Source organism: Schistocerca cancellata, chromosome 11 (assembly GCF_023864275.1).
Source record: "Schistocerca cancellata isolate TAMUIC-IGC-003103 chromosome 11, iqSchCanc2.1, whole genome shotgun sequence".
In the NCBI taxonomy this organism is placed as follows: Eukaryota; Metazoa; Arthropoda; class Insecta; order Orthoptera; family Acrididae; genus Schistocerca; species Schistocerca cancellata.
The window spans coordinates 73,389,270-73,409,599 of NC_064636.1; the positions used below are offsets into that span (position 1 = coordinate 73,389,270).

General features: G+C 45.6%; 1 protein-coding gene across 3 annotated transcripts in view; it reads right to left on the reverse strand.

Annotated features, from left to right (window-relative positions):
- LOC126108680 (nostrin) overlaps positions 1-20,330 on the reverse strand; it is a 675,422-nt gene that overhangs the window by 145,992 nt on the left and 509,100 nt on the right. Inside the window, exon 1 of one of the 3 annotated variants that reach the window (XM_049913993.1) lies at positions 13,813-14,001. The exons of the other annotated variants lie outside the window; for them this stretch is intronic. The gene's annotated coding sequence lies outside the window, so the exon portion shown is untranslated. Of the gene's footprint in view, positions 1-13,812; positions 14,002-20,330 lie in introns of those variants that run through there. 3 annotated transcript variants of the gene reach the window in all.

The following is a 20,330-nucleotide window of genomic DNA, read 5'->3' on the forward strand; positions in this document are numbered from 1 at the left end:
TAGTTCTAAGTCCTAGGGCCTACCCCCATGAACCATGGACCTTGCCGTTGGTGGGGAGGCTTGCGTGCCTCAATGATACAGATAGCCGTACCGTAGGTGCAACCACAACGGAGGGGTATCTGTTGAGAGGCCAGACAAACGTGTGGTTCCTGAAGAGGGGCAGCAGCCTTTTCAGTAGTTGCAGGGGCAACAGTCTGGATGATTGACTGATCTGGCCTTGTAACACTAACCAAAATGGCCTTGCTGTTGTGGTACTGAGAACGGCTGAAAGCAAGGGGAAACTACAGCCGTAATTTTTCCCGAGGGCATGCTGCTTTACTGTATGGTCAAATGATGATGGCGTCCTCTTGGGTAAAATATTCCGGAGGTAAACCTACGTTTCTAGCATTTGCAGTCTCAGAGAAAGCTTTTGACAATGTTGACTGGAATACTCTCTTTCAAATTCTGAAGGGGGCAGGGGTAAAATACAGGGAGCGAAAGGCTATTTACAATTTGTACCGAAAGCAGATGGCAGTTATAAGAGTCGAGGGGCATGAAAGGGAAGCAGTGATTGGGAAGGGAGTGAGACAGGGTTGTAGCCTCTCCCCGATTTATTCAGTCTGTATATTGAGCAAGCAGTAAAGGAAACAAAAGAAAAATTCATAGTAGGAATTAAAATCCATGACATTGTAATTCTGTCAGAGAAAGCAAAGGACGTGGAAGAGCAGCTGAACGGAATGGACAGTGTCTTGAAAGGAGGATATAAGATGAACATCAACAAAAGCGAAACGAGGACAATGGAATGTAGTCGAATTAAGTCGGGTGATGCTGAGGCAATTAGATTAGGAAATGAGACACTTAAAGTAGTAAAGGAGTTTTGCTATTTGGGGAGCAAAATAACTGATGATTGTCGAAGTAGAGAGGATATAAAATGTAGACTGGCAATGGCAAGGAAAGCGTTCCTCAAGAAGACAAATTTGTTAACATCGAGTATAGATTTAAGTGTCAGGAAGTCTTTTCGGGAAGTATTTGTATGGAGTGTAGCCATGTATGGAAGTGAAACATGGACGATAAATAGTTTGGACAAGAAGAGAATAGAAGCTTTCGAAATGTGGTGCTACAGAAGAATGCTGAAGATTAGGTGGGTAGATCACGTAACTAATGAGGAGGTATTGAATAGGATTGGGGAGAAGAGAAGTTTGTGGCACAACTTGACTAGAAGAAGGGATCGGTTGGTAGGGCATGTTCTGAGGCATCAAGGGATCACAAATTTAACATTGCAGGGCAGCGTGGAGGGTAAAAATCGTAGAGGAAGACCAAGAGATGAACACACTAAGCAGATTCAGAAGGATGTAGGTTGCAGTAGGTACTGGGAGATGAAGGAGCTTGCACAGGACAGATTAGCATGGAGAGTTGCATCAAACCAGTCTCAGGACTGAAGACCACAACAACAACAACAAGTCCTAGGGGACTGATGACCTCATATGTTGAGCCCATAGTGCTCAGAGCCATATCGATATATCATAACTTTGTCAATAAATCGGTAGCCAATAGGGACACGTTTTTAAATATCGATATTTTTAAAAATATCAAGAGTCCTAGTTCCTAGAGCAGCCAACCATATATTGCTTCTTCTTACGTGTATCTCGGAAAGAGATCATAGTGATAAAGTTGACACGGACGTTTACCAGTAATCGTATTGCGACGAACTCTTCGTCCCTGGAAGGGCGGTAAGTGTCAGTGCTTTACAAAATACCGTCCCGCACCCTCGTCCAAGTGCAACGCCACGTCCACTTTCACGTCTTATGTCAGGGCGACTTGATTCGCGAAGTAAAACCGCACTAGTGGGTGAAGGTAGGAGAAAGCTGTGAGCCGGGCGTCGAACCCTGGAGTCACCTGCCCGCCGTTCGCGAGCTGCCCACGTTCCACCGGTTTCCAGCCGCGTCTGCAACCCACACTTACACTTATCGCAGTACGGAGGAGGGGGGGAGGGGGGGGGGGCAGGGCAAGAGCTCCGGGCCCATGGGGTTGTGCGACTGGATTCGTGATTTCCCGTCAGGTCGCAGTTCGTAGTAATAGACGGCAAATCATCGAGTAAATATCAGGTGTTCCCCAGGGAAGCGTCCTGGGACCTCTGCTGTGCCTGATCTATATAAATGACCCGGGTGACAATCTGAGCAGTTCTCTTAGGTTGTTCGCAGATGACGCTGTAATTTACCTTCTAGTAAGGTCATCCGAAGACCAGTATCAGTTGCAAAGCGATTTAGAAAAGATTGCTGTACGGTGTGGCAGGTGGCAGTTGACGCTAAATAACGAAAAGTGTGAGGTGATCCATACGAGTTCCAAAAGAAATCCGTTGGAATTCGATTACTCGATAAATAGTACAATTCTCAAGGCTGTCAATTCAACTAAGTACCTGGGTGTTAAAATTAAGAACAACTTCAGTTGGAAAGACTACATAGATAATATTGTGGAGAAGGCGAGCCAAAGGTTGCGTTTCATTGGCAGGACACTTAGAAGATGCGACAAGTCCACTAAAGAGACAGCTCACACTACACTCGTTCGTCCTCTGTTAGAATATTGCTGCGCGGTGTGGGACCCTTACCGGGTGGGATTGACGGAGGACATCGAAAGGGTGCAAAAAAAGGGCAGCTCGTTTTGTATTATCACGTAATAGGGGAGAGAGTGTGGCAGATATGATACGCGAGTTGGGATGGAAGTCATTAAAGCAAAGACGTTTTTCGTCGCGGCGAGAGCTATTTACGATATTCCAGTCACCAACTTTCTCTTGCGAATGCGAAAATATTTTGTTGAGCCCAACCTACATAGGTAGGAATGATCATCAAAATAAGAGAAATCAAAGCTCGAACAGAAAGGTTTAGGTGTTCGTTTTTCCCGCGCGCTGTTCGGGAGTGGAATGGAAGAGAGATAATATGATTGTGGTTCGATGAACCCTCTGCCAAGCACTTGAGTGTGAATTGCAGAGTAATCATGTAGATGTAGAAGTAGATGAAAAGGCAGACGCTTTGTTCGCATAACGCGACAGTCGTCCCGTCAGAATGGCGTCCAACTTGGGCCGTGAGAGCAGATTACCGGCTGAGTCACACAGGTGTCTCGCAGCGCAGGCCTACTCAGCAGGGCGCTGAGTCACGGCCGAGTCAGGTGCTCCACAAGGCACAGCGCTGGGGCCGCCACGCTTCCGCTACGCAACCCTACCTGGCCGCTGAGTAACACACAGCACGAGCACAGCGGACAAAGCATTGGTTGCAGGAGAACTTCGACGAAGTCCGGAAAGTAGGAGAAGAGACACTGGCGGAGGCAGAACTGCGACGGCGGGTCTTGCTCGGATATCCCGGTCAGCGGACGAGGCAAAAACTTCCGATCATAACGCGGACTTGGCCAGACACGTTCAGCTCAGAAGACAACCTATTCCCGGATAGCGCTTTTACCTAGAAACGAAAAACAACGCGTTTCTCTGGCTCCCAGCCTGTGACGGCTACTAGTCAAAGAGCAAGAAAACCAAAACCAGTCTTGAACACTGCCCATATTACACGACACTGGAGCACATCAAAACCAAAATTAGTCTCGAAGATTACTAATATGATCTGACAATACAGTACAACAAATTACCTGACAGAGCCACATAACAAAACTAAAATCAGTCTCAATGATTACTGGTATTATGTGACACCGGAGCACAACAAAAATCAAAATCAGTCACAAAGGTTACTGGCACTGGAACACAAAAAACCTACGTCAGCCGAAGGTTACTGGCATTACCTGACAGTGGAGCACAACAAATTACCTGACAGCAGAGCATAAAAAAACTAAAATCAGTCTCAATGATTACTGGTATTACCTGACACTGGAGCACAACAAAAATCAAAATCAGTCACAAAGATTACTGGAACTGGAACACAAAAAACCTACGTCAGCTGAAGGTTACTGGCATTACCTGACAGTGGAGCACAACAAATTACCTGACAGAGCCACATAAAAAAACTAAAATCAGTCTCAATGATTACTGGTATTACCTGACACCAAAGCACAACAAAAATCAAAATCAGTCACAAAGGTTACTGGCACTGGAACACAAAAAACTTACGTCAGCCGAAGGTTACTGGCATTACCTGACAGTGGAGCACAACAAATTACCTGACAGCAGAGCACAAAAAAAATCGATCATTCTGAAAGGTTAATTGTATTACCTGACACAGGAGCACAACAAAAACCAAAGTAAGTGGTAAAGGTTATGGGCATTACCTGACAGTGGAGCACAACAAAACCAAAAAGAGTTTCAAGGATTACTGGTACTACCTGCCTGAAATCCGTCTCAAAGATTTCTGGCACTACCTGACAGTAAACACAACAAATTACCTGACAGTGGAGCATAAGAAAAGGAAAATCAGTCATGAAAATTACTGGCACTGACTGACAGTGGACCGCAACAAAACCAGAATCTGTGAGTGAGGTGGCACAGTGGCTAGCACACTGCACTCGCATTCGGGAGGACGACGGGTCAAATCCGCGTCCAACCATCCTCATTTATAGGAACATGGTATCTGTTCTTTCGGACCATCTTCATATAGTTAAAGCTAACCGACCATTGACCTTCTTCTCCTGTGCTGGATGCACACGCATTGTCCGAACTCTTACGGGACTCGGTCAGATTGTCTGCCGTGAGTAATGAGTGTAATGGGCAGGGGCACTACGAATGTAGTGTGTGGACATTAAGTTGTGAATGTGGGTCTTTCGGGGAGCGTGCTAGCGATAAGTCCCTGCAGTCGCACTAGAAACTCTTTGGAATAATGTAAGTACCACAGAATGTAGTAATAGTGGACATGCCTCTGATGGAGACAGACGTGTTTATATGATCGATACTAACAATGTAATTTGGAATATGAAGTGGAAATTGTAAAAACGGCGCGATATTTAATAGTGTGACAAAGAATAAAATTGAAGAAATATACAGACAAATCTTCATCAGTTGTTTAGTCATCAGGAGCCCACAACGTTAAATCAAAATTTCAGCCGCAATAATGTACCCCCACACGCAAGACTTGGAGCCAACAGCATGAAGGGAAAATGAAGTATTTCTTTTGCATATCTTGCCTCTCTCGAAGCTTTTGAAAGTAATGAAGACACCAGTGATCGTTTTTGCTAGCGCTGTTTTATTCCTGTTTCGTTTTATATGGCAAGTTTAAGTGAACAACGTGCAGTTGCTAAATTTTGTTTTCTACTCGGTAAAAATCGTGCTAGATCTGTCTTGTTGTTGAAAAAGATCTTACCAAGATGACGGATGCTATGGGAGAATGATGTACGAATGGTTTGCTCGAATTAAAAATGGCGACATGTCGATTGATGACAAACCTCGTTCTGGACGTCCGTCAACTGCCCGAATCGACGAAAACATTGAAAAAAAATTCGAGAGCTTGTGCTCACAGACCATCCGCAGACAATTGATCAACTGTCAGAGATTAGTGGGTTATCTTGGGGCTTCGTTCAGCGAATTTTAGCGGAGGATTTGGGAATGGAAAGGGTTGCTGCCAAGTTTGCTCCACGGGTTCTGAATGGCAATCAAAAGGAACATTGGGCTGAGACATGCCGTGCTTTGAAACAACAGCTTGAAACTGATCCAGGTTTCCTGTCAAAGGTCGTTACTAGTCATTCTGCTATGGTTAAGACCAAGAAACTGTGGTGTCACCGCCAGACACCACACTTGCTAGGTGGTAGCTTAAATCGGCCGCGGTCCATTAGTACGTGTCGGACCCGCGTGTCGCCGCCATCAGTACTTGCAGACCTAGCGCCACCACCATGGCAGGTCTAGAAAGACGGACTAGCACTCGGCCCAGTTGTACGGACGACATTGCTAGCGACTAGACGTACGAGGCCTTCCTCTCATTTGCCGAGAGACAGTTAGAATAGCCTTCAGCTAATCACATGACTACGACCTAGCAAGGCGCCATTAGCCTTACCTACTTTGAGAGTTATAGTATAAATGTCTCAAGAAGAACGCTGTATTCATCAGAGAATAAAAGTTAAGTATAAAGCAACTACGTACTTTTCTTGCTACCATTCAATAGTTATCCTGTTCCAGAATTCACGCCCGTCTGCATTACATCGCGTGCCTTTCGGCTACCTCCGAGTGGCGTGGCTCTTGCTACGCCACAACAGTTTGGCGACGAGTCAACGTGTTCTTCCTACTTGTTTTGCTCTGAATTGATTTGCTTGTGTCATGGCTTCGCCACAATCTCCAGATATACTGTCCGAATTTTATCGCTTGCAGAATCAGCAGACGCAGGCGTTATTGGATGCCCTGGGACAGCTAGTCCAGGGTCAACGTGCGCTGCCAAACGATGCGGCCGCCGCCGCTTCCTCACAGCTATCGCAGCCACAACACGCAGTTGCACCACGGTTTCGTCCGTTTAATGCGGACGACGAAACATGGACGGAGTGGTCACGCCAGTTTGGATTTCATCTCGCCGCCTACAGAATTCAAGGTAACGAGCGGCAGCCTCACTTATTGTCTTGTGTCGGCGTGCAAACGTACCGTGTGATAGTGAAATTGTTTCCCCGACGCGACGTAGCTACACTGTCCTCCGAAGAAATTGTGTCGGCTTTAGATGCCTATTTCAAAGAAACAGTTAATGTGGTTGCAAAACGGTATACGTTCTTTCGTACGAAACGTACGGCCGGTCAAACTAATAGGGAGTGGGTTGCAACTTTGCAAGGCCTTACTAGGGATTGTGAATTTCAGTGTGACTGTGGCCTTCCTTATTCAGATACAATGGTGCGTGATGCAATAGCACAGAACGTTTCTGATGTTCGCATAAGGGAACAGATTTTGAAACTAGTTAATCCCTCCCTTCCACAAGTGATACCATTCCAGCTCGATACCGGAGCTGCAGTTTCATTGCTCAATCACGCCACGTACAAACAACTGGGCGCACCGCCGTTGCGTGCCGCAAAAGTTCAGCTCACTAGTTATTCAGGACAGCATATCCCTGTGTTAGGACAGTGCAGCCTTCTTGCAACATACAAGGGACAAACAAAACTTGTGTCATTTTACGTTCTTCGTTCTTCTGCTGCAGTGAACTTGTTTGGTTTAGATTTATTTCAATTGTTTAACTTGTCTATAGTGAATCAGGTCCTATCAGTGAACCAGACTGTGCCTTCAGCCAGTGTTTCTAGTCTATGTGAGGAATTTGCAGACATTTTTGCACCGGGCCTGGGTTGCGCTAAGAATTATGAAGCACATTTGGAACTAAAAGTCAACGCGCAACCGAAATTTTTCAGAGCGCGCAATGTTCCCCACGCATTGCGTGATGAGGTCGCAAGAACATTAAACGATTTAGAATCGCAAGGTGTCATTCAACGTGTGCAGGCTTCTCTCTGGGCCTCACCCTTAGTGATTTTGCAAAAACCTTCCGGCAAATTGAGACTTTGCGTGGACTTCAAAGCAACGGTGAATCCACAACTAGTGACTGCTACTTTTCCTTTGCCCCGCCCGGAAGATCTTTTTGACAAACTGTGCCCGGGAAAATATTTTTCAAAGTTGGACCTAGCAGATGCGTACTTGCAAATACCGGTGGACGAAGAATCCCAGCGCGTATTGGTGGTTAACACGCATCTTGGACTATACAGATTCAAAAGACTGCCATTCGGGTGTGCATCCGCCCCTGCATTGTTTCAGCAATATTTACAAACTATTTGTGCGTCGGTCCCTACTGCAGCTAACTATCTGGACGATATAGTGATCTCAGGAAAGACAGAAGCAGAACATTTACAAAATCTCAGAACACTATTTCAGGTCTTGCGACAGAATGGTCTTCGCTTGCGGAAGGACAAATGTGTGTTTTTTGCTCGTGACTTGCCGTATCTGGGACATGTCATAAATGCCCAAGGCATACATCCGAGTCCGGAGCACCTCCGTGCCATACACGACTTGCCTTCGCCGCAAAATGTGCAGCAGCTACAGAGTGTGTTGGGTAAAATAAATTACTACCATCGCTTTCTGCGCAATGCCTCTTCCATTTCAGCTCCGCTTCATCGCTTACGCCGTAAAGGTGTTCCGTTTGTCTGGTCGCCGGAATGCGAACGCGCCTTTCGCCAATTGAAATCGGCGTTGCTTTCAACTACTTGCCTTACGCCATTCGATCCCCAGAAACCCCTTTTGTTGATGGTAGATGCCTCGGATTTCGGGATCGGTGCTGTGCTTGCTCACAAAGATGGTTCGCATGATCGCCCTATTGCCTTTGCGTCCAAATTGCTCTCGTCAGCGCAAAGACATTATTCCCAGATAGAGAAAGAGGCTTTGGCTCTCGTGTTTGGTGTTACGAAGTTCCACGATTTCTTGTATGGTCGTCACTTTACCATCATCACAGACCACAAACCTTTGACATCGCTTTTTCATCCGAACAAGCCTGTACCTCCACGTACAGCGCAGAAATTCATTCGCTGGTCTCTATTCCTCTCGCAGTACCGCTACGATATCTTGTACCGGTCCACTAAGCACGGCAACGCTGATGCGTTGTCCCGTTTGCCTGTTGCCGAGGATAAAGCATTCGATTCTTCCGAACTTGCTTGCATGTTCATTGATGCGGAAACCGATGACGTGGTCGAATCGTTTCCGATTGATTTTCGTCGTGTAGCTACAGCCACAGCTGCTGACCCTGTCCTTGCTACCGTTTTGCGTTTTGTTGCTACACGATGGCCCTTGTCGAAGTCACGGATCGAGGATCCGATGGTTCGCCGATTTTTTGCTCACAAGGAGAGACTTTTTGTACGACGTGGTGTTTTGTTGTTGCGTTCTGATAATGATCAGTCTAGGGTCGTGGTCCCACGTTCGTTACAGTCATCTGTCTTAAAGCTTCTCCACCAAGGACATTGGGGTATAGTGCGTACGAAACAACTTGCTCGTCAGCACTGTACTTGGTTCGGAATCGATGCTGCGATTACGAATATGTGCTCTTCTTGCATGGCGTGTGCCGACCAACAATCCGCACCGCCGCGGAAATTCTTTGCTTGGCCGAAAGCCGCTTCCCCTTGGCAACGCTTACACATAGATTTTGCTGGTCCATTCTGGAATGCTCGATGGTTGGTTGTTGTCGATTCCTTCAGTAATTTTCCTTTTGTTGTCCGGATGTCTTCCACGACGTCCTCTGCCACCATCCAAGCGTTGTCTGCTATCTTTTGCATTGAAGGTCTTCCGCAGACTATTGTTTCTGACAATGGTCCACAATTCATGTCCGCAGAATTTCAGTCATTCTGCAAGGCCAATGGTATTCAACATCTGACATCCGCGCCGTTTTCGCCTCAGTCAAACGGTGCCGCTGAACGTTTGGTCCGGACTTTCAAGTCACAGATGTTGAAGTTGAAAGAGTCGCATTCTCGGGAGGACGCGTTGTTGCTCTTTTTGTCTTCGTATCGCTCTCAGCCCCGCGATGGTCGCTCGCCGGCTGAGTTGCTTCACGGTCGTCCTCATCGAACCTTGATGTCTTTGCTGCATCCACCGCATCAGGTTCCTGTGCAGCGGCAGACTCCTGCTTTTTCTCCAGGCGACGTTGTATTCTATCGCAACTATCGCGGTTCACGGCGTTGGCTCGCAGGACGCATTCTTCGCTGCCTCGGCCGCGCGATGTATTTGCTATTGGGGGCCTCTGGTGAGGTGCGTCGGCATCTCAATCAGCTGCGCCTCTGTCGTCGCCTGGGTTCTGCCGCTCCCCGTCTGCTTTCAGCGACGGAGCCGTCCGGTCAGCGCCCTGGGGACCCATCTACTGGATCGCCTCATCCCCAGGTGTTACCGACGATGCCTTCCATTTTGCCTCATGGCGTCGCGCAGCCGCCGTCGCCGCCGCAGCCGCCACCGGCGCAGCCCGCAGAGGACGCTTCGCTGCAGCCGCCAACCGCCTCCCTGGGTCACGCGCCGCCGATCGCTTCCCGTGACCAGCTGTCGTCCGCCCTGGACCTCTGGCCCGCTCAGGACCACATGGCGCCATCGCGCGTCGGATACCCCGACGCAATGGAGGTCGACCCTGTCTCATTACGGGCGCATACGCCGCATGTTGACGTGCACCCTGGAGTAGGTTTCCAGGCGTTTCCTAGCTCCCCTCGGACCGAATGGCCGGGTGCGGGTGGCACAGCCTCGCCTGTTGTTAGGCTCCCCACCTCATCGCATACGTCAACATGGGGCCCTCCCCACGGCGGGCGGAAGCCTTACACCACGACCGTTCGCCGATTTGCGGGGGAGGAATGTGGTGTCACCGCCAGACACCACACTTGCTAGGTGGTAGCTTAAATCGGCCGCGGTCCATTAGTACGTGTCGGACCCGCGTGTCGCCGCCATCAGTACTTGCAGACCTAGCGCCACCACCATGGCAGGTCTAGAAAGACGGACTAGCACTCGGCCCAGTTGTACGGACGACATTGCTAGCGACTAGACGTACGAGGCCTTCCTCTCATTTGCCGAGAGACAGTTAGAATAGCCTTCAGCTAATCACATGACTACGACCTAGCAAGGCGCCATTAGCCTTACCTACTTTGAGAGTTATAGTATAAATGTCTCAAGAAGAACGCTGTATTCATCAGAGAATAAAAGTTAAGTATAAAGCAACTACGTACTTTTCTTGCTACCATTCAATAGTTATCCTGTTCCAGAATTCACGCCCGTCTGCATTACATCGCGTGCCTTTCGGCTACCTCCGAGTGGCGTGGCTCTTGCTACGCCACAACAGAAACAAAGCAACACCCAAGCCAATGGAAGACGTCATCGCCACTCTGTCCAAAAAAATGTCGCCACGTCAAATCAAACATCCTAAGGTCGCAGGTTCGAATTCTGCCTCGGGCAAGGTTGTGTGTGATGTCCGTAGGTTAGTTAGGTTTAAGTAGTTCTGAGTTCTAGGGGACTGATGACCTCAGGCGTTAAGTCCCATAGTGCTCAGAGCCATTTGAACCAAATCAAACATCAAAACAGTGCTGATTTGACTTTTTTGATACCAAGGGCGTGGTTCAATTGGAGTTTGTTCCCCCAGGTCAGACCGTCAATCACACCATTTTATATGGTAGTTTCTAGAAGATTGCGCAAAGGTGTTCGTAAAAAGTCCCGATTTGTGTCATATAGGAGACTGGTTCTTCCAGCACGAAAACGCACCTGCACACACAGCCATCTCTCTTAGACAGTTTTTGACTAAAAGTGGCACGCATCCAATGCCCCCTGCACCTTACTCGCCTGACCTGACCGCGTGGTCCTAGGCGTCTTGCCACGGTTCGTGCGGCTTTCCCCCGTCGGAGGTTCGAGTCCTCCCTCGGGCATAGGTGTGTGTGTGTTGTCCTTAGCGTAAGTCAGTATAAGTTAGATTAAGTAGTGTGTAAGCCTAGAGACCGAAGGCCTCAGTAGTTTGGTCCCACAGGAACTTACCACAAATTTCCAGAATTATTAGCTTGAGCTGGCTCCGTGCGACATTGTCTTATTTCCAAGTATGAAAAGGGTCACCAAAGAGAGACCGATTCGACAACACTGAAAAATTCGAGAAGAAAACGAAGGGGCAGCTGTCAGCTATTTCTACAAACGACTACAAAAGATGTTTCGAACAGTGGAGGCATTTGTGGGACAAATGCATTAGTTGCGATGGAACTATTTTGGAGGGGATATGGTTGTTTTGTAAACAGTTTGAAAATATAGTTTTTTTCGAGTACCCTCTCGTACAGACAAAGCGAATGGAATAAGAAAAAATGGATAATACTGGTACAATGTACCGTCCTCCGTGCACTGCTCAGTGGCTCGCGTAGTACATAAATGAGTGAGGAGCGAGAGGAGCAGTATACCCTCTGCCACTGACTCGCGAAGCGTTCTCGCGGCTGTAGTGGTATAGCGGCAGCTGGCGGCGGATGTGAGAGGGAGAAGGAACGCGCGAGAATTTCCGGTCGCCGCAGGTCATGAAATATCAACGGACTTGCAACAGGTAGCTGAATGCTGCGCGCAGTCGATTCACAATACTGCACTCAATACGGCTGACATCAGACTGTTGTATAATCACAGGACCGTATAAATACATTTAGGAAAGTTATTATTCCCCTGTCTAGCAGTCAACGTGGATTTTGCAACGGCTTTTATGGTTCAAATGGCTCTGAGCACTATGGGACTTAACTGCTGAGGTCATCAGTCCCCTAGAACTTAGAACTAATTAAACCTAAGGACATCACACACATCAATGCCCGAGGCAGGATTCGAATCTGCCATCGTAGCGGTCGCGCGGTTCCAGACTGTAGCGCCTAGAACCGCTCGGTCACCCCGGCCGGCCCTCTTTTGTAAGATTTCAAATGGGTGCAATGATTGGCAACTTGATTAAATATTGAAAAATTTGAAACTGTGCGCTTTACAAAACGAAAAATGTGTCATACAACTACAGTATGAATGAGTCACAGTTGGAATCGGTCAACTCATAGAAAATTCTGGGGATAACTCTTTGTAGGAAAACGAAATGGGTCACATAGCCTCAGCAATCAGTAAAGCGGATTTGTTCGTAGAATACTAGAAAAATGCAATCAGTCTGCAAAGGAGACTAGAAATCTCTCGTGCAACCCTTCCTAGAATATTGGTCGAGTGTGTTGGACCCATACCAAATAGGAACAGCAGAGGATACTTAACGTATATAGAGAAGGGAAGCACGAACTGTCACAGGTTTGTTTGACATGCGGGGGAGTGTCACAGAGATACAGAAGGGATTGAACTGGCAGATTCTTGAAGTTATATGTAAACTATCCCGAGAAAGTCTATTAACAAAATTTCAAGAACCGGCTTTAAATGATGGCACTAGGAATATACTACAACGCTTTACGTACCGCTCACATAGACATAGTGAGGGCGAGATTAGAGTAATTACAGCACCCAGAGACGCATTCAAACTATCATTCTTCACGCTTTCCATAAGTGGATGCAGCAGCAAGAAATATATAAAAAAAGAAAATGGTCCAAATGGCTCTGAGCACTATGGGACTTAACATCTAAGGTCATCAGTCCCCTAGAGCTGAGAACTACTTCAACCTAACTAACCTAAGAACATCACACACATCCATGCCCGAGGCAGGAACCGAACCTGCGACCGTAACGGTCGCGCGGTTCCAGGCTGTAGCGCCTAGAACCGCTCGGCCATCCCGGCCGGCATAATTCTTATCGATCGCATGTAGAAAATGATAATGCTGACCCTCCTTCAACTTTTAATTGTAAAGTAAGTAATATTTTGTCGCCGGCCGGTGTGGCCGCGCGGTTCTAGGCGCTTCAGTCAAACCCCGCATGACCGCTAGGTCGCAGGTTCGAATCCTGCCTCGGGCATGGATGTGTGTGATGTCCTTAGGTTAGTTAGGTTTAAGTAGTTCTAAGTTCTAGGGGACTGATGACATCAGATGTTAACTCCCATAGTGCTCAGAGCCATTTGAGCCAATATTTTGCCTGTAAATAAGGCTACTGCAAGAGCTTGTTTAAAAAAAATGTTCAAATTTGTGTGAAATCTTATGGGACTTAACTGCTGAGGTCATCAGTCCCTAAGCTCACACACTACTTAACCTAAAGTATCCTAAGGACAAACACACACACCCATGCCCGAGGGAGGACTCGAACCTCCGCCGGAACCAGCCGCACAGTCCACGACTGCAGCGCCCGAGACCGCTCGGCTAATCCCGCGCGGCCCAAGAGCTTCAAAAGCAAATGACGAACATCATAATTATTATCGATCGCATGTAATGCAAGTAGACGAAAATGATAATGCTGTCTCTCCTTCAACTTTTAATGGTAAAGCAAGTAATATTTTCGGATATCCGCAAAACACTAGCGGTTACTTGTATCGGAACAGGTCGTATCCACAAAGCAGTTGTGACATCCGGTGCCCACGTACATATCCTGGCATATCTGCGTTAGCGCAGACTATGGAGCCCTCCTCGCATCTGGATTTGAACATACACACGCACACACATACTACCGACTCCCAAGCCGTTGCTCATTTCCACGTCACAAGAGCACCCCAGAAGGTAAGGCAAATACGCTGGAGGAATCGAACAAAATATAAGCTGCGAAGCTAATCCGAGTAGTATCACAACATACTGAACACACACACGCGCACACTGCCGAAGTCGACCGGAACGGAACGCACTGATTCGGCACGGGACGCGAACCCGCGCGACACAGTTCACCGACTGACAACAGGTGCGAAGCCGACCTGCCACCGACGCGCCAGGAAGTGGCTGCAGTGTTGCCAACTGAGCGGCGACGTCAGTCACTAGGCACGCTCGGGAACTCTTCTCTCCCCTCCACCGCAGTTCCACTGCAACACGCACGCACACACACTCACTCACTCACTCACACACACAACGTGCTATGTGGCCCCGTCCTGTTGACCTGTGCGAGACCTCAGCGCAGGGCGACTTTTTATAAGGTCCGATGCACACGACCGCACACGTGATTCTGTGTGTGTGTGTGTGTGTGTGTGTGTGTGTGTGTGTGTGTGTGTGTGTGTGTGAGGAAATGCCGCCCTTTACGGGTGCGCCGCACGTGCTCTTACATCCGGAACACTTACCTTACTCGGAAGATAAGGAGGAAAAAGTAGGCGAGTCGCGACAATGCACTTACTGCAAGGTCCCACTTACTGCTCCCTGTAAACTCGCGGCGTAGAAAAAAAAACAGTGGGCAGCTTACTCACAGTGCATCAGATGCACTTTACTGACCTTGGGGGTCACACTCCTCACAAGGGAACCTCCCCATCGCACGCCCCCCACCCCCCCCTCAGATTTAGTTATAAGTTGGCACAGTGGATAGGCCTTGAAAAAACTGAACACAGATCAATCGAGAAAACAGGAAGGAGTTGTGTGGAACTATGAAAAAAATAAGCAAAATATACAAACTGAGTAGTCCATGCGCAAGATAGGCAACATCATGGCTAATGTGACCACAGGAGCGCCGTGGTCCCGTGGATAGCGTGAGCAGCTGCGGAACGACCGGTCCTTGGTTCAAGTCTTCCCTCGAGTGAAAAATTTACTTATTTCTTTTTAAAGTTATGATCTGCCCGTTCGTTCATTGACGTCTCTGTTCACTGCAATAAGTTTAGTGTCTGTGTTTTGCGACCGCACCGCAAAACCGTGCGATTAGTAGACGAAAGGACGTGCCTCTCCAATGGGAACCGAAAACATTTGATCGCAAGGTCATAGGTCAACCGATTCCTCCACAGGAAAACACGTCTGATATATTCTATACGACACTGGTGACGGCATGTGCGTCACGTGACAGGAATATGTTGTCGACCCACCTAACTTGTACACTTGGCGAATGGATAAAAAGAATCTTCTACCTTGCCCGATTTAGGTTTTCTTGTGGATGTGATAATCACTCACAAAAAAGTGATGAAAACATAAGAGTTTGTCACATAAACTTCAACAAACGAATGCAACAGTTTCACAGTCGCACAGTTTTTCCTGTGCTCTGTCAAAACATGTTTTTAACGTGTTCAAATTTTTCCGTGTGTAGACCGTCAAATCCTGCATATGTCCAAGCAAATCTGAACATGTCCTGGAATTTTGGAGAGCGAAGTTGATTATGTGTGAGTGCCTGAACTTTGATAATTATCTGAAAATAAAAAATTAAACTTTTCACTCCAGTGAAAACTTGAACCAATGACCTTTCGTTCCGCAGCTGCTCACGCTAACCACGGGACCACGGCGGTCCTGAGCTCATACTATCCTTGATGTTGCCTATCTTGCGCATGGACTACTCAGTTTGTATATTTTGCTTGATTTTTTCGTAGTTCCACACAACTTGTTCCTGTTTTCTCGATTGATCTGTGTTCAGTCTTCCAAGGCCTATCCACTGCGCCAAATCATAACTAAATCTGAGGGGGGTGCGATGGGGAGGTTCCCTTGTCAGAAAAAAGAAAACAAAACATAAATCCAAGTCTGTCAGGAGGACTCATACAATTTTGATCATCACCTCGAAAAAGCAAAGTTACATAAATAATTTTTATTTGTTTGCAGGTGCGTGTGTGCTATTCTGTTTGTTGTTGCTGCTCTGGTGATCGTGAGTCCAGACATTGGTTTGATGCAGCTCTCCAAGCTACTCCATCCTGTGCAAGCCTCTTCATCTCCAAATAACTACTGCCACCTATATCCTTCTAAATCAGCTTACTGTATTCATCTCTTGGTCTCCTACAACTTTTACTACACCCTAACTACTGCAACTTACATCTTTCTAAATCTGCTTACTGTATTCATCTCTTGGTCTCCTACAACTTTTACTACACCCTAACTACTGCAACTTACATCCTTCTAAATCTGGTTACTGTATTCAGCTCTTGGTCTCCTACAATCTTTACTATATCCCCCCCCCCACACACCCCGCCCGGCAACACACATACACACACACACACACACACACACACACACACACACACACACTTTTCCCTCCACTATCAAATCGATGCTTCTTTTCTTCCTCAGGATGTGTTCTATCAATCCATCACTTCTTTTTCTTCTTCTTCTTCTTCTGCTTTTACGGCCTCATTGGACCACTTCAGTCAATCATTTCTGGTCCTCTTCTTTGGTATTTTCCCCTTCCGATTGGCCCAGTATCTCTTCATTCGTTCCGATGCTTTTCGTCGTTCCTCATCTGTAAATACCCTTTTCATTGTATGTCGTTTGTAAATTTTTGGTTTAAATCTTATTTCTGTGTCCCTCAAATTCTTTAAATTTGGCGTTTTGTTCTGCAAATCATCCAGAGTTATTTCCAGTTCTTCCATATCCTCTCTTATTTCCTTAAGCCATCCTCCTTGTTGTTTCAAATTCCAAATCTCTCCCTGTCTCAACCCTGTTTTAATCGTAAATGGTTCAGATATTTCTCCTCTAAATTTTACTTTGGATTTGGTGTTTGTTAAGGTTAACTGTATCATTTTTATTAATTTAGGATGAAGTCCAAAATTCCTTAATATTTTCATCATTGAAGATCTATGGATGCAATCATACGCCTTTTTGAAATCTACAAAGGTTATGACTAGTTGTTTTTGCCTTCTTTTGTAGATATCCATAACTAACTTCAAGGTGATTATCTGTTCTGGGCAGCTTCTCCAGGATCTAAATCCTCCTTGATATTCTCCCAGTTCCAGTTCTAGTTGATCTTTACAGCGGTTGTATAGTATTCTTGCCATGATCTTATACGTGCAGTCCAAAAGGGAAATTCCTCTATAGTTGTCTGGATTTGATTTTTCTCCTTTCTTATGTAATGGATGTATTATAGCAGTAGTCCAATTTTCTGGTAATTTCTCTTCATTCCAGATTTTTACTATGCATTGGTGTAATGCTATCTTTACTGGTTCTGCTGCATATTTCCAAAGTTCAGCAAACGTTTGATCTTCTCCACTTGCTTTGTAGTTTTTGAGTTCTTTCAAAGCTCTGTAGACCTCATTAATTGTAGGTGGATTTATATTTTCTGCTGGTGTTTTAATTGGGGTTTCTGTGTTTATCTGAAGAAGTTCTGGGGGATCTTCACAATTTAGTAACTTGTTAAATGTTTCTGCTAGAATTTCTGTATTTTTACTTCTTTTACTGTAGTTATACTACAAAATTTTTACTTCTTTTACTCTAGTTATAGTACAAAATTTCTTTGCCTACAAAATTCGAATCAGCACTTCCTCACTAGCTGCTCCACCTACCCATCTAGCATTCGTCTGCAGCACCACATTCCAAAACTTTTGTATTCTCTTCTTGTCTTGTTATGAACATAGCTTATTTACTTATTTTGCAGAGAGTTGCAGCAACGAGTTATAATTTTTTAAGTAGATCACTGTGTCTTGCAGCTGACGTTTTTCAAACAACTTTGTTAAAATAACTTTAAATCAAATTCCTAGAATTTTAGTCAGGAGTTAGAAAAGTTCAGAGTTTTCTATATTAACATCTACATCTATACTCTGCAAACCATCGTGAAGAGCATGGCAGAGGGTACATCCCACTGTACCAGTTATTAAGTTTTCTTCCCATTCCATTCACGTATGCAGCGGAATGAGATGACTGTTTTGATGCCTCTTTGGGTGCTGTAATTATTTTAATCTTGTCCTCGCGATTCCTATGCGAGCGATGGTATGGGATTGTAGTATATTCCTAATCATTTAAAGAAGCTTCTTGAATGTTAGTAGAGTTTCTTGGGATAGTTTGACTGTCTTCAGTTCCTGCAGTATCTCAGTGGCACTCTCCCACGGGTTAAACAAACCCGTGACCATTCGTGCTGCCCTTCTCTGTATAAATTCAATATCCCCTGTTAGTCCTATTTGGCATGGCGCCCACACACTTCAGCAATGTTACAGAACTAGTTGCACGATTGATATGTAAACAATCTCCTCTGTACATGGATTGCACTTCCCCAGTATTCTACGAATAACTCGAAGTCTACCACCTGCTTTAGACACGACTAAATCTATGTGATCATTCCATTTTATACCTCTACAAAGTGTTACAACCAGGTATTTGTACGAGTTGGCCAATAGTGACTCATTGATATTATAGTCATACGATACTACGTTTCTTCGTTTTGTGAACTGCGCAGTTTTAGATCTCTGAACATTTAGAGCAAGTTGCCAGTCTCTGCACTGTGTTCAAATGTTATCAAGATCTGACTGAATATTTACGTAGCTTCGCACATATAGTACTTCATTATAGGTATCTGCAGCATCTGCAAAAATTCTGATTTTACTATTAACTTTGTATACACGGTTATTAATATACAATATGAACAGCAAGTGTCCCAACTCACTGGGGCACACCCAAAGTTACTTCCACATCTCACGGTGACTCTCCATCGAAGATAACGTGCTGTGTCCTGCCCACCAAAAAGTCCTCAATCCAGTCACAAATTTCACTTGATACCCCCTCTGATCGTACTTTTGACAATAAGTGTACGTGTGGTAGTAAGTCAAATGCTTTTCGGAAATCAAGAGAACACTGCAGCTACCTGACTGCCGTTATTTATGGCTTTCAGTATGTCATGTGCAAAAAATGCGAGTTGCGTTCCACAATGTCGACGTTTTAGCGCTGTATGCGCCGTACCTTAGATAAACGAGTGTTCCATGACGTTTCGGGTCATCTAGCTGCGATCCCGCAACTTCATCAAATATTCATCACGCCGGGGAAACTTTAACAATCGGATAACTGGCTGTGTTCAGATGGCACGCCGAACCTCGCTTTCTTATGCATTCCGACCGGCGCTGTACACGGGAGTGTAAAGACGCGTTCTATAATCTAACCCAGGGGTAATCAACCTTTTTTACCTACCGCTCACTGCTGTATCTCCATTATCAGTAAAATTTTCTAACCGACCATGGTTCCTCAGTAATAGTGACGTATAGAGTAGGAAAGTAATTTTATAAAATGTATAAAGCACAGTTAAAGCATATAATAATAATTGCAAACCAAATACTTTAGGTCTAAGTTTTATGAAACGCTAATGAAAATTGTAAGAGGTCCGAGCAGGTGTAATTTTTTGTAAGAGGTCCGTGCAGATGTAATTTCGATGTATTGCTGATGCGCTGCGTGCGATATGCAAGGTATAAGAGAATCGCTGACCAGAGAGCAGTGTTGACTGCAGTACGAACTGTGTAGCGGTAGCAGTAAGTTGTTGCTAGTCTGCTCTAGTCTGCAGTCTGCTCTGGTCTGGTCTGGTGTATCGTGATGGCTGGGCCGGTCGCGGTGCAGCGATGCCGGAGCCTGAGTATTATCGTATAAGGTAAAAGCAGCCTCGCGCATATCTAGTAATGTTATCTGAACTCCCATGTAAATGTTTTGAAAAATGTCCTAATAATAATCTTTGTCACATAAAGTAATTTTTAACAAGCATTCATTTCAATTTAAAGAATTTACTAATTTCTCCCATCCATGATCATCCCGATTGTTGCAAAAGAAAAATCAGTTGCTTCCTTTCATAGAATGACAAATCTATCGGCTAGCATTGCATAGGGCTGTGCCAGAAAACATTATTTTAAGAGCAGATATATATGCGTTATCCGGCGACTTCATTGAAGTAGCAATTTTTCTCTTTTTTTATTCAGAATGATCTTTCAGGGCCATGACGCAGCACTGCTGACGTCCAAAATTTACCAGGTTAAATTCATAGTCAATTATTGAAACGTCATAAATGAGTGACAATTTAATTGAGAGGTTAGTTACATTTTTTTTTTTTTGGGACGTTACGCATGAATGTGAACGGCATAATTATAATTTTTACTGTTGAGAGATTTAGGAATTTTTCTGTTTTGAGGTTACACTTAAATTATTTTGTGGGGAGGTTACAAAATGTCTGCCAATTGCAGTATTTGTTTCGTGGTTCCTAT